Here is a 13117-nt window from a genome sequence, read left to right as displayed (position 1 = left end):
GCTTTTTGTTCTTTGTTTTTTTTTTTTTAATTTTATTTTATTTTTAAACTTTACATAACTGTATTAGTTTTGCCAAATATCAAAATGAATCCGCCACAGGTATACATGTGTTCCCCATCCTGAACCCTCCTCCCTCCTCCCTCCCCATTCCATCCCTCTGGGTCGTCCCAGTGCACCAGCCCCAAGCATCCAGTATCGTGCATCGAACCTGGACTGGCAACTCGTTTCATACATGATATTTTACATGTTTCAAAGCCATTCTCCCAAATCTTCCCACCCTCTCCCTCTCTCACAGAGTCCATAAGACTGTTCTATACATCAGTGTCTCTTTTGCTGTCTCGTACACAGGGTTATTGTTACCATCTTTCTAAATTCCATATATATGCGTTAGTATACTGTATTGGTGTTTTTCTTTCTGGCTTACTTCACTCTGTATAATAGGCTCCAGTTTCATCCACCTCATTCGAACTGATTCAAATGTATTCTTTTTAATGGCTGAGTAATACTCCATTGTGTATATGTACCACTGCTTTCTTATCCATTCATCTGCTGATGGACATCTAGGTTGCTTCCATGTCCTGGCTATTATAAACAGTGCTGCGATGAACATTGCGGTACACGTGTCTCTTTCCCTTCTGGTTTCCTCAGTGTGTATGCCCAGCAGTGGGATTGCTGGATCATAAGGCAGGTGTATTTCAGGTGTTTTAAGGAATCTCCACACTGTTCTCCATAGTGGCTGTACTAGTTTGCATTCCCACCAACAGTGTAAGAGGGTTCCCTTTTCTCCACACCCTCTCCAGCATTTATTACTTGTAGACTTTTGGATCGCAGCCATTCTGACTGGTGTGAAATGGTATCTCATAGTGGTTTTGATTTGCATTTCTCTGATAATGAGTGATGTTGAGCATCTTTTCATGTGTTTGTTAGCCATCTGTATGTCTTCTTTGGAGAAATGTCTATTTAGTTCTTTGGCCCATTTTTTGATTGGGTCATTTATTTTTCTGGAGTTGAGCTGTAGGAGTTGCTTGTATATTTTTGAGATTAGTTGTTTGTCAGTTGCTTCATTTGCTATTATCTTCTCCCATTCTGAAGGCTGTCTTTTCTGTTCTTTGTTTTTGTATCTACAGAAAATGCAACCACATTTTGCCTGTACCTGTAGCAGACTGCTCCCACCACTGTGCCCTTGGTATGTCATAACAGTAAAGGGAGTTCTGATAAAAGCTGTGCTGTGCTGTAATAAGTCACTTCAGCCATGTTCGACTCTTTGTGACCCCATGGACTATAGCCTGTGAGACTCCTCTGTCTACTGGATTCTCCAGGCAAGAACACTGGAGCGGGTTGCTGTGCACTCCTCCAGGGAATCTTCTTGACCCAGGGATCGAACACACATCTCTTACATCTCCTGCATTGGCAGGTTTGTTCTTTACCACTGGCACCACCTGGGAAGCCCTTTGAGTAAAGTTAAATTTATCCAATTGAAGAGATAGGCCATTATTCTGTGACTAAATGTTGTTGGCAATTAAATATCCTTTCAAAACAAAATGATGGTGATGATGAGAAACAATTTTTTAAAAAAAATCTTCATTTGGTGAATATTTAAAGTTGATTGTTAGACCTATCCTCAATTCGGGCTTTGTTGCTATTCATTGCTTGGTTTACTTTTGCAAATGTCCCTCAGTCTATGAAATCCCATGTCTGAGAACAATTAACCAAGACAACAACTTGACTTAGAGTAAGAGCATGTAGTGACATTTGGCCTAGGGCAGTGGTTCTCAAAGTGTGGGCATGAGATGGCATGATGGCATCAGGGTTAACTGGAAACTCTTTAGAAGTGCAAACCCACTGAATCAGAAGCTCTGGAGAGGAGACCAGTCATCTCTGTGTTTAAAAAGACCTCTAGTGGATTCTGCTGCTGATAAAGGTTGCAGACTTTATCAAAGTTGACTGAACTTTCCAACTAGGTAGGGAAGATGAGAAAGTGCTGAGACAAAATATCTGAAGGTTTTTAAATGCCCCTCTAAGTCATTTTTTAGTCCAATAATTCTTCATCTATTTTGTATGGATTTGCCATGGTTATTGGCTAATCAATCTTTACAAAAAGAATTGAGATTTATTTCCTAGAGTCTACAGTGAATGTTTTTATAAGTGCCTATTCAAAATGGGATGTTGGCGGGGCAGTTAGTTGCTCAGTTGTGTCCGACTCCTGCAATCCCATGGAGTATGGCCCGCCAGGCTCCTCTGTCAACAGGATTTCCCAGGCATGAATACTGGAGTGGGTAGCCATTCCCTTTCCCAGGGGATCTTCACGACCCAGGGATTGAACTGAGTCTTCTGCATTGCATTGCAGACAGATTCTTTACCATCTGAGCCACCAGAGAAGCCCCAAGGTAGGATAAATGATACTAAATATAGACCATAAGTGATCAGGCTTGTTACTTCTCAGGGTGAGAAGGCAGTTGATCTAAGAAAGTTGGAGCTGAAGCTGTAATTGAGTGACTGAAGGATCTAGGGACCTGTGAACTCCCTTTATGTAATGTCATTTCAGTCATTAGAACAACTGCATAGTTATTATAGTATTAATGTCTATAGAGATTTCTATGATGTAAACAGATATTATGACTGTTTACGATAAATTATGCCAGCATTCCACTACTGTCTTGAATAGAAAATTAAAGTCCCACCTAAGCTAAATGAGGGGAATACTAGAGATCGCTGATCCCTGAGAGAGTGTGAAACTGAGGTGAAAGTAATCAAAGTCACTCAGCAAGGAACATGAGCTCCACATGGGGCAGGATACAGAGGGAACCTGAACTTGTTCCTTATAGATTCTTTTATCAGAGAAAATAACCAATTCTGATGAAATAATAACTAGACCATAAACAATTACAATTAGATAGCTTAATGCTTCTTATGGTTTCAGAATTTTTTAAGATTAATGTAGAAACTTTTTAAGTATTATGTTTGAGAAGGAAGAAAACTCGATGCAAACCATCAGCTCTCCACACACACATATTTCAGGTTTGACCTATATACACAGTCAGCAATAAAGGATGCTGGCAGCAGTAGACTTTTCTGACAGTTGGTAAGTGGAGGGAATAGTGGGATGTGGCCTTGACAGTGGGGCTCACCCTCATCAGGCTGTGCCTTCCAGCCATGTGAAGACAGAAGAGGGATGGATGCACTGACCCGTTCATGATACATCCCCCACATCCCGGCTGTGCTGACTCAACAGACGTTGGCTAAAAGCATGCAGTATGCTCTGCTAGGCGGGATCTAGAGACAAAAGCCTATGAGAGATCAGGGCCCTCCAGGCACCTACCCAACTACAGGGTAGAAGGACAAGATGTGACTTGGTTCCCAGCACACCTTGAGCCTCATGCCCAGGCTAATTTGTGAGTGCAGATGTGAAGGGTCTGAGGAGAACTGTTATCAGCTGTAAGCGATCTGAGGCCTCTGTCCTTGTTAGCCTTAGCATGAATCAGTGCTTACACATATACACACATGCACCCCAGGCTTCTAGCTACTCCCTGGGAGGGCATTATGGCAGCCTCGACATTGAGCCTTCCCCCCAAATCCAGGTCCTCAATCAGGTCATGGCTGCCTCACTTCCTGAGATGCCAAAGATTCCCCCAGAGACTGGGATTTCCGTGGAAGTATAACAACCCTTGGCTGCAGCTGCATCCATTGACAGAGGCTATGTTGTTATTGTTTAGTCACTGAGTCGTGTCCGACTCTGTGACCCCCTGGACTGTAACCCACCAGGCTCCTCTGTCCATGGGATTTCCCAGGCAACTGGAGTGGGTTGATATCACCTTCTCCAGGGGATCTTCCTGACCCAGGGATCAAACCTGCATGTCCTGCTTTGGCAGGCAGATTCCTTGCCACTGAGCCACCTGGGAAATAGATAAGGCTATAGAAAGAAAAGAAAGTGAAGTTGCTCAGTCGTGTCTGACTCTTTGCGAGCCCATGGACTGTAGCCTACCAGGCTCCTCAGTCCATGGAATTTTCCAGGCAAGAGTACGGGAGTGGGTTGCCATTTCCTTCTCCAGGGGATCTTCCCAACCCAGAGATCAAACCCGGATCTCCCGCACTGCGGGCAGACGCTTTACCGTCTGAGCCACCAGGGCATAGATTAAGTGAAAGAAAGTGAAGTTGCTCAGAGATAAGGCTATAGATCACCTCAAATTTCAGAGGTTGTTCCTATTTCTGAGTCTCACTGAGTTTTCAAAGCAAATTAACCCCTTTGATGACCTACCCACAGGGTCTAGGTTTCTCTCAAAAGGAGGATCATGACCAACTTTTTCCAAAAAGTTTGAAGGGCAGTGGCTTCCAAATGTTCATTTAATTATTAACTACATCAAAATCACCTACAACATAAGAAAAATGCATTTATAGGAAATGGATCCAAGACCCACTTACCCAGAACCTTCTAAGATGGAGCTCCTAGTGCATGTGGTTTTAAAAATTCCACTGGTGATTTTGATGTGCCATGAGCTGGGAACCACTGCACTAGGGCAGTGGGGCTCAGCCTTTAGGGGAATCACCAGGAGGGCCTGTTAAAGTATAGGTTCCTGGGCTTGATCTCCAGAATTTCTGAATCAGCAGGTCTACACTGGGGCTTGAGAATTTAAGTCCCACTAAGTTCTCAAGTGAGGGAGATGCTGCTGGTCAGAGATGAAGCTTGAGAACTACTGTACTAGGGGAGGGCAGGGGCCAAGTCTACTGAAGACCTGTTCCCTGGCTGAATACCCCTATTACCCTGTTGGCTTCCTATGGCATACACTGCTCTTCACACTCTCCCTTTACGCATTCTAGCCAAAATTTGATTTTTCTGGAGGTAGTAATGCTCTCAACTAATAGAACTACATTGATCAGCTTCCCTTGACGAAGGGGGTGGCTGTGGGACTAAATTCCAGCAAACAAATCTTAAGCAGAAGTTGTTGGGTGGGGCTTCTGGAAAAGCTGGTGGGGAGGAGGGTGATGGCTAAGCTGGCATTTTCCACCTTTTGCCCCTTGCTTTTCCTCTTTTTCAAGCCTGGAACACAGAAGTGATGATTGTGGTTCCCACAACATCAAGTCAAGAAAGCTCCCTGACAATTTAACATAGTAACATTTCTGCAGCAGTGTGAACAGTCACATTAAGTAGGTTATACAAAAATTATATCTGTGGGTTCCACACACATGGGGTATGAAGGGTGGACTACATTTTATGTAAGGGGCTTGATCATCCACAGATTTTGGCATCCACAGGGGTCCTGGAAACAACCCACATGGATATTGAGGGAAAGGGAAAAGGGAAAGTTGCTCAGTTATGTCCGACTCTTTGTGACCCCATGGACTATACAGGCCATGGAATTCTCCAGGCCAGAATACTTGAGTGGGTAGCCTTTCCCTTCTCCAGGGCATCTTCCCAAACCAGGGATCGAACCCAGGTCTCCAACACTGCAGGCAGATTCTTTACCAGCTGACACAAGGGAAACCCAAGAATACTGGAGTGGGTAGCCTATCCCTTCTCCAGGGATCTTCCTGACCCAGGAATCCACCCGGGGTCTCCTGCATTGCAGGTGGATTCTTTACTGACTGAGCTATCAGGGAAGCCCTAAAAAGTAGTGAAGACAAAAGTCGCTCAGTTGTGTCCGACTCTTTGCAACCCCATGGACTATACAGTCAATAGAATTCTCCAGGCCAGAATACTGGAGTGGGTAGCTGTTCCCTTCTCCAGGGGATCTTCCCAACCCAGGGATCGAACCCAGGTAGGACGTCACATATAAGATCAGGTTAGGCTCTGCCATCAAACTTACAAAAAAAACTTTGGTCTCAGAAATGCTGGTATCACAAAGATGGTAGTTTCTGTACCAGCATCTTCGCTTGGAGCTAATCTTGTTTCATTCCCTCAGGTTATCTGTCATATCTGCCACAGTCTCTGTGGTTGTCACTTCTACACTCCGCACCCCACCCCCATCCCCCCCCAAAAAAAATCTTTAGAAGCTCTTGCTTGTGGCTATTTCCACTGTCGTGGCCATTCAGGCTACCAGAATCTGTCCCTGAATTATCTTAATAGCCTTCACCCTCAGGGGTCTGTCTCCCTCCTGATTGATTTCCCCAACTCCGCTTTGATTTGCTCTCCACGCTGCAGCCAGAGTGGCCCCTATAACACAGAAATGATTGTGCTAATCCCCTGCGTAAAACATTTATTTGGATTTCTATTGCCCTCTGGATAAAGTTCAGATGTCTTAATAGGACGTTACAAGCCCCTTGTTGATTTTTCAACCCTTATCTCTTGTCATTTTCCACGTCAAGGTCAAAGCCTCTGCCTTACTAAACTATTTTTAGATCTCTTAGAGAAAGCTATTCACTCTTGTCTTTGTACAAGTTGTTCCCTCTTGGACAATGTACTAGTAAAAATCATAACTCTTCCTTCAAGATAGAAACTAAAGCTAAATTATGAGTGTTAATGTGTGCAGAGGCCTACACTAACCACAGCCAAAAAATCCAGGCCTGTCCAATCATCTTATTAACCCTCTACCTATGTTCATTTCTGGTTAATGCTTGATTCTTTTTCTTCTAGAATGTACTAGAAGGAGCAATGAAGAAATAACTACCAAATAACTACCAAATGACAACCAAATTCAGACTTGTGTTGATTGACTATTCATACATACAATGAAATATTTAATGTATTTCTTAAATTTTCATTTTATAGCTACAGAAGTGATATAACCAAGTGACAGAACATTTGGAAAAAAAAAAAAAACAGAGAAAAGATCCATATTTTCATCATTCTATAAAACAATTACTATGATTATTGTCTCCTAGAAGGTAAGCTCCCTGAAGGCAAGAGCTACACTTACCCTATTCACTGTTGTGTCCCCAGTGCTGTGTTTTAGTTTTGTTAAAAATGTAAATATCATTTCTATACATCATTATACATACAGAATTCAAGATTCAAACATATTTGAATTTTCTACCATACCCCTATTAGTCAAATTTGAGAATTTCAGTTATAATACACTTTACAATAAAGTGTTGAAGATAATCAGAGAAAGATGGACCTGGGAACAGACTACAGTAGTAAAGGAAAGGCAGAGGAATATACTTTTTCAATAAAGCTTTGGGAGAGATAAAGAAAGCAAGGAGAAAAATCAAACTGATGCTCAGAAGTATTTGTATCATCAATGACATGGGTAGGAGGAGGAGTAACACTGAAGGCAGGGGAGACACAAAGCAAAAAGAGTCACAGAGCAAAAAGGCATCATGCATTTTCATGGACAGAGAGTCAACAGATGACACTGCATACAGAATATACGCCATATCATCAAATAAAAATGTCAGTATCTGGTATGGACTGTAGGTGGAAGCCATCTAGAGTTTCTGAGGAGCAAAGGAATGAATGGATCAATTAAATAGCAATCTGTCCTTATTATCTTCAAAGGTGTCAAGGTCATAAAAGTCAAGGAAAATCTGAGAACTGTTCTAGACTGTAAGAAACTAAAGAGAAAACTAAATGCAATGCAAGATTCTGACCTGAACACTTTCCATTTATTATTTACTGGATCCATTTATTATTGAGTGGAAAACTCAGAGTTTGAAGATTCCATAGAAGTAATGTATCAACATTAATTTCCTAATGTAGATGCTTGTGATATGGTTATGATACATAATTTTGGAGAAAAGGAGGAGAGGAAACATATACCCATTTGAATGCAAAGTTCCAAAGAATAGCAAGGAAACATAAGAAAGCCTTCCTCAGTGATCAATGCAAAGAAATAGAGGAAAACAATAGAATGGGAAAGACTAGAAATCTTTTCAAGAAAATTAGAGATACCAGGGGAATATTTCATGCAAAGATGGGCTCAATAAAGGAGAGAAATGGTACGGACCTATTAGAAGCAGAAGATATTAAGAAGAGGTGGCAAGAAAACACAGAAGAACTATACAAAAAAGATCTTCACGACCCAGATAACCACGATGGTGTGATCACTCACCTAGAGCCAGACATCCTGGAATGTGAAGTCAAGTGGGTCTTAGGAAGCATCACTATGAACAAAGCTAGTGGAGGTAATGGAATTCCAGTTGAGTTATTTCAAACCCTAAAAGATGATGCTGTGAAAGGGCTGCACTTAATATGCCAGCAAATCTGGAAAAGTCAGCAGTGGCCACAGGACTGGAAAAGGTCAGTTTTCATTCCAATCCCAAAGAAAGTGAAAATGAAAGTCACTCAGTCATGTCTGACTCTTTGTGACCCCATGACTATACAGTTCATAGAATTCTCTAGGCCAGAATACTGGAGTGGGTAGCCTTTCCTTTCTCCAGGGGATCTTCCCAACCCAGAGATTGAACCCAGGTCTCCCACATTGCAGGCAGATTCTTTACCAGCTGAGCCACAAGGGAAGCCCAAAGAAATGTTCAAATTATTATTCAAATGTTCAAATTGCCAAAGAATGTTCAAATTATTGCACAATTGCACTCATCTCACACACTAGCAAAGTAATGCTCAAAATTATCCAAGCCAGGCTTCAATAGTATGTGAACCATGAACTTACAGATGTTCAAGCTGGATTTAGAAAAGGCAGAAGAACCAGAGATCAAATTGCCAACATATGCTGGATCATCGAAAAAGCAAGAGAGTTTCAGAAAAACATCTACTTTATTCATTACACCAAAGCCTTTGATGGTGTGGATCACAACAAACTGTAGAAAATTCTTTAAGAGATGGGAATACCAGACCACCTTACCTGCCTCCTGAGAAATCTGTATGCAGGTCAAGATCCAACAGTTAGAACTGGACATGGAACAACAGACTGGTTCCAAATCGGGAAAGGAGTTCATCAAGGCTGTATATTGTTACCCTGCTTATATAACTTATATGCAGAGTACATCATGCAAAATGCTGGGCAGGTGAAGCACAAGTTGGAATCAAGACTGCTGGGAAAAATATCAATAACCTCAGATATGCAGATAAGGCCACCCTTATGGCAGAAAGCAAAGAAGAACTAAAGAGCCTCTTGATGAAAGTGAAAGAAGAGAGTGAAAAAGCTGGCTTAAAACTCAACATGCAGAAAACTAAGATCATGGCATTCAGTCCCATCACGTCATGGCAAATAGATGGGGAAACAATGGAAACAGTGAGAGACTTTATTTTGGGGGGCTCCAAAATCACTTCAGATGGTGACTATGGCCATGAAATTAAAAGATGCTTGATGCTTGGAAGAAAAGCTATGACCAAACTAGACAGCATATTAAAAAATAGATACATTACTTTGCCAACAAAGGTCCATCTAGTCAATGCTATGGTTTTTCCAGTAGTCCTGTATGGATGTGAGAGTTGGACTATAAAGAAAGCTGAGCACTGAAGAATTGATGCTTTTGAACTGTGGTGTTGGAGAAGGGACTCTTGAGAGTCCCTTGGACTGCAAGGAGATCAAACCAGTCTATCCTAAAGGAAATCAGGATGATTATTCATTGGAAGGACTGATGCTGAAGCTGAAACTCCAATACTTTGGCCATCTGATGTGAAGAGCTGACTCATTTGAAAAGACCTTGATCCTGGGAAAGATTGAGGGCAGGAGGAGAAGGGGACAACAGAGGATGAGATGGTTGGATGGCATCACTGAGTAGATGGATGTGGGTTTGGGTGGACTCCAGGAGTTGGTGATGGACAGGGAAGCCTGGTGTCCTGCAGTCCATGCAGCAGCAAAGAGTTGGACATGACTGAACGACTGATCTGAACTGATATGATTATGTAGGAAAATATTCCTTTATGTTAAAAAATACACACTAAAATATTCAGAAAAATGGGAAATTATGTTAGCAACTTAATCCCAGACATTTATTTTTTAAAAACTTTGTATACTAAGCTTGAAATTACTTTTTAAAAAAATTAGAATCTTGAAAGTTGGGTCTTGACATCAGTACTTTAAAAACTGCCCAGGTGATCCTAACATACAACCAAGGCTAGAAACCACTACTGTAGAGTCTTCATTATCAACAATAAAGAAAAAAGGTTAGAGATTAGTACATTAACTATAATTTATTTAACCAAAGTCTTCCATCTTTTCTTTAAAAAATGACTTAGCGAAGAGTTTCGCTAGGCCAAACAAGACAGAATCTCTTCCCTACAAGTACCAAGTCTCACTGGGAATAATCTATAAGCAAAATAAGTGCTGAAATAATATAATTGCTATCATTTGCTCAATAAGTAACATAGGTTAGATACTATGCTATCTGATAGGTCCGACACTGCTATTATCTTCCTTTTACAGAATGAGGAATCCTAGGCACAATGAATTGAATAATTTTCCCTAGACTCTAGGGCCTAGAGCACAGATCTATGTTGACTCTTGACCACACTGATGTATTAGAGGAAAGGAAAGTGCTATGAAAACACACAGATGGACCTTTACTGCAGACTACAGGTATCAAGGAAGCTTAATCAGAGGAAGAACATCGATGTATCTTTAGATATGTACTCTATTTTCAATTTAATTACCAAAAATACTTCTTTTTATTTTATTATTATTATTTGCCACACTACTTGCAGGACCTTAGTTCCCTGACCAGGGATTGAACCCAGGCCCTAGTAGTGAAAGAACCTAGTCCTAACCACTGGGCAACCAGAGAGTTCCCTCATATCACTTTCTAAAAAAATTTCCTTAAACTTTTAATTTTGTATTGGGGTATAGCCAATTAACAATACTGTGATAGTTTCAGGCGAATGGCAAAGGGACTCTGCCATACATAAACATGTATCCATTCTCCCCCAAACTCCTCTCCCATCTGGGCTGCCACATAACAGTGAGCAGAGTTCCATGTACCACAAATACTTCTTAAATGAACTTCCCATTTAGGAGTTGTGCTGCTATCTCTCCCCTTTGGTGTGATTCTAAGTAGAATTCTGGGACAAAGTATATGAAAAAATCCCATGGCTTTCAACACCCACTACCACACAGCAGTCATCAGCAATATGAGGGTATCAGTATTACTGTAGCCTTACCAGAAGTGGGCACTGATACTTTAAAACTTCTTTGCCGCTAGTCGAAAACTACTATTTCTTTATTACAAGTTAAGCTAAACATTTTCCATTAATGCTTTCTTTAAAAGCATACGTTTAATATCTTCATAATTACTACCAACAGTCTCTGTGCATGGCACCAGCAAAATAACATCTTACAATGTCTCATACTAAAATGAGGCTGTCGTTCTTCCCATAACCACAAAACCGGCTGTGGCACAATAGCAGCATTCAATGACATCGGATTTTTACACTCTCGCTAAGATCCTTGACCTCTAAGACTTACTGTAAACTCAATGAGGACAGAAAAAAATGTCTTGTTTGATTTTGAAATCCTATTTCAACGTCAGCAAGTTAAAACGCACTCGATAATTCTTTGCTGTAAGAATAACTAAATAAGATAATGGATAGTGAGAAAATATAAATTGACACCATATTTTCTGAGCTCCTCACGCGTGACACAAATAAATTTAGCTCAGTAAACATCACATGAGAAAAAGGAGAAGTGGGTTGTTCCTTCTTTCCATAGAACTAGGGCACCCGTGATTCCAGTGTGCCAATGACAGTTCTTATTTATACCTTTTGTTCTCACATCCTATCTGCTTAATTCTGGATTGGGCAACACATTTTATGGTCATTCTACATCAAAAGCATATTCCTTTCATGAATAGTAGATCTAAGTGCAAAGGAAAGCTCCTGTCCAGAGAGCTTGTCTTTGTGTCACTTTGAATTTCACTTTAAAAACCTATAAGCAGATAATTCTTTGAGCCTCATGGGTTTTTTTTTCCCCCTTAAATAATATTTTACCACTTAAAGCTAAGTTACAATCTGCAAATAGTTAATTGCTAACTAACAGAATATCCCCTGATGGTATCAGCATTCTTTATTCCATTTTGTTGGTAAGACAAGTGACAAATGGAAAGAAAAAGTGACTTATTCCAGGGCACATCAAGTATGAATTATCAGCAAGGTGAAAGGAGGCTATTGGAGCTCCAGTCTCTGGTTTTTGATTAATTCTCTAAACCACACAGCCATTAATCTGCAATTAGATCTCCTGTGTAGTTTGGTTTGAGATTTTAATCAGTAAATGGCTTTGTAAACTGCAGGCCGTAATAACCTATTTCAAATTGTATGAGCAAAATCACAAGCATACCTTGGATATTTTTTAATGGGCATAAAATTCATGGTTAATAATATTTCAGTTTCACTGAACAACAGTCTGAATTCAAGCCTAATTTATAGTTCCTAAATTATCAGAAGGCAAAAGGAATATAAAATAGGTGAAGTTTAGAATAAATAGTTAATACTTTGGATAATTAAAAATAAAATTGTTACATTTTTACATTTCAGAAGTATATATGTCTACATTTCATTCCACAGTGCAGTTTGGATAAGATTTTAGCAGATTAACATCCCAAATTATAACAGTCTTAATGGAGTTAGCAAAGTCATTCTTTATAGCAACTAAAATGAAAACTAATAGAAATAAATGTAATACACTATGTCTAAGACCCATATATAAAAGAGGCATACCATATATGCATTTGATGAACTATTATTATACTTTTGTCACACCCAGATTAATTTATAAACATAAACATTAATTTATAAACATATAAGTCAGTCAAGGTCCCATTGGTATCTTGTGAGGGTGGGATAAGAAACTGGTAAACTCATGTAAAGTTCATTCAGAGGAGTAAGTTTCAGAGAATAAACAAGAAAATGTTTTAAAAGTATGAAAAAACTATAACAATAAAAAATAGTATTCTTCTGGCACAGACCAATGGAATAAAATGCAAGGTTAAGAAACAGGCACAGGTGCATAAAGTATTCAATAAATGAAAAATAACAATGAAAGAACAGAAGGATTTAAAAAGCAATGTTGTGACAACTGACTCTATCCATACCTCACATCATTCAGCAAATAAATTCCAGGTGAGATACATATCTCAGTGTAAGAAAGCAAAAACAAAAGGTTTGGGAAGGCTTTTCTACATATGACTTCAAAGATAAAAAGACTGATAGATTTGATATAAAACATAACACTTACTGAAATAAATATCTATTAAGGATAGCAATCAGTCTTCTGCCGTTCATGCTATAATC

At 40.0% G+C, this 13117-nt stretch overlaps 1 protein-coding gene across 3 annotated transcripts in view; it reads right to left on the bottom strand.

Moving 5' to 3' along the window:
• NME7 (NME/NM23 family member 7) overlaps positions 1-13117 on the bottom strand; it is a 248043-nt gene that overhangs the window by 56323 nt on the left and 178603 nt on the right. The gene's annotated exons all lie outside the window — the stretch shown is intronic.

This window comes from Bubalus bubalis, chromosome 5 (assembly GCF_019923935.1).
Source record: "Bubalus bubalis isolate 160015118507 breed Murrah chromosome 5, NDDB_SH_1, whole genome shotgun sequence".
NCBI classification, from domain to species: domain Eukaryota; kingdom Metazoa; phylum Chordata; class Mammalia; order Artiodactyla; family Bovidae; genus Bubalus; species Bubalus bubalis.
This window is presented reverse-complemented; position numbering and strand designations above follow the sequence as displayed.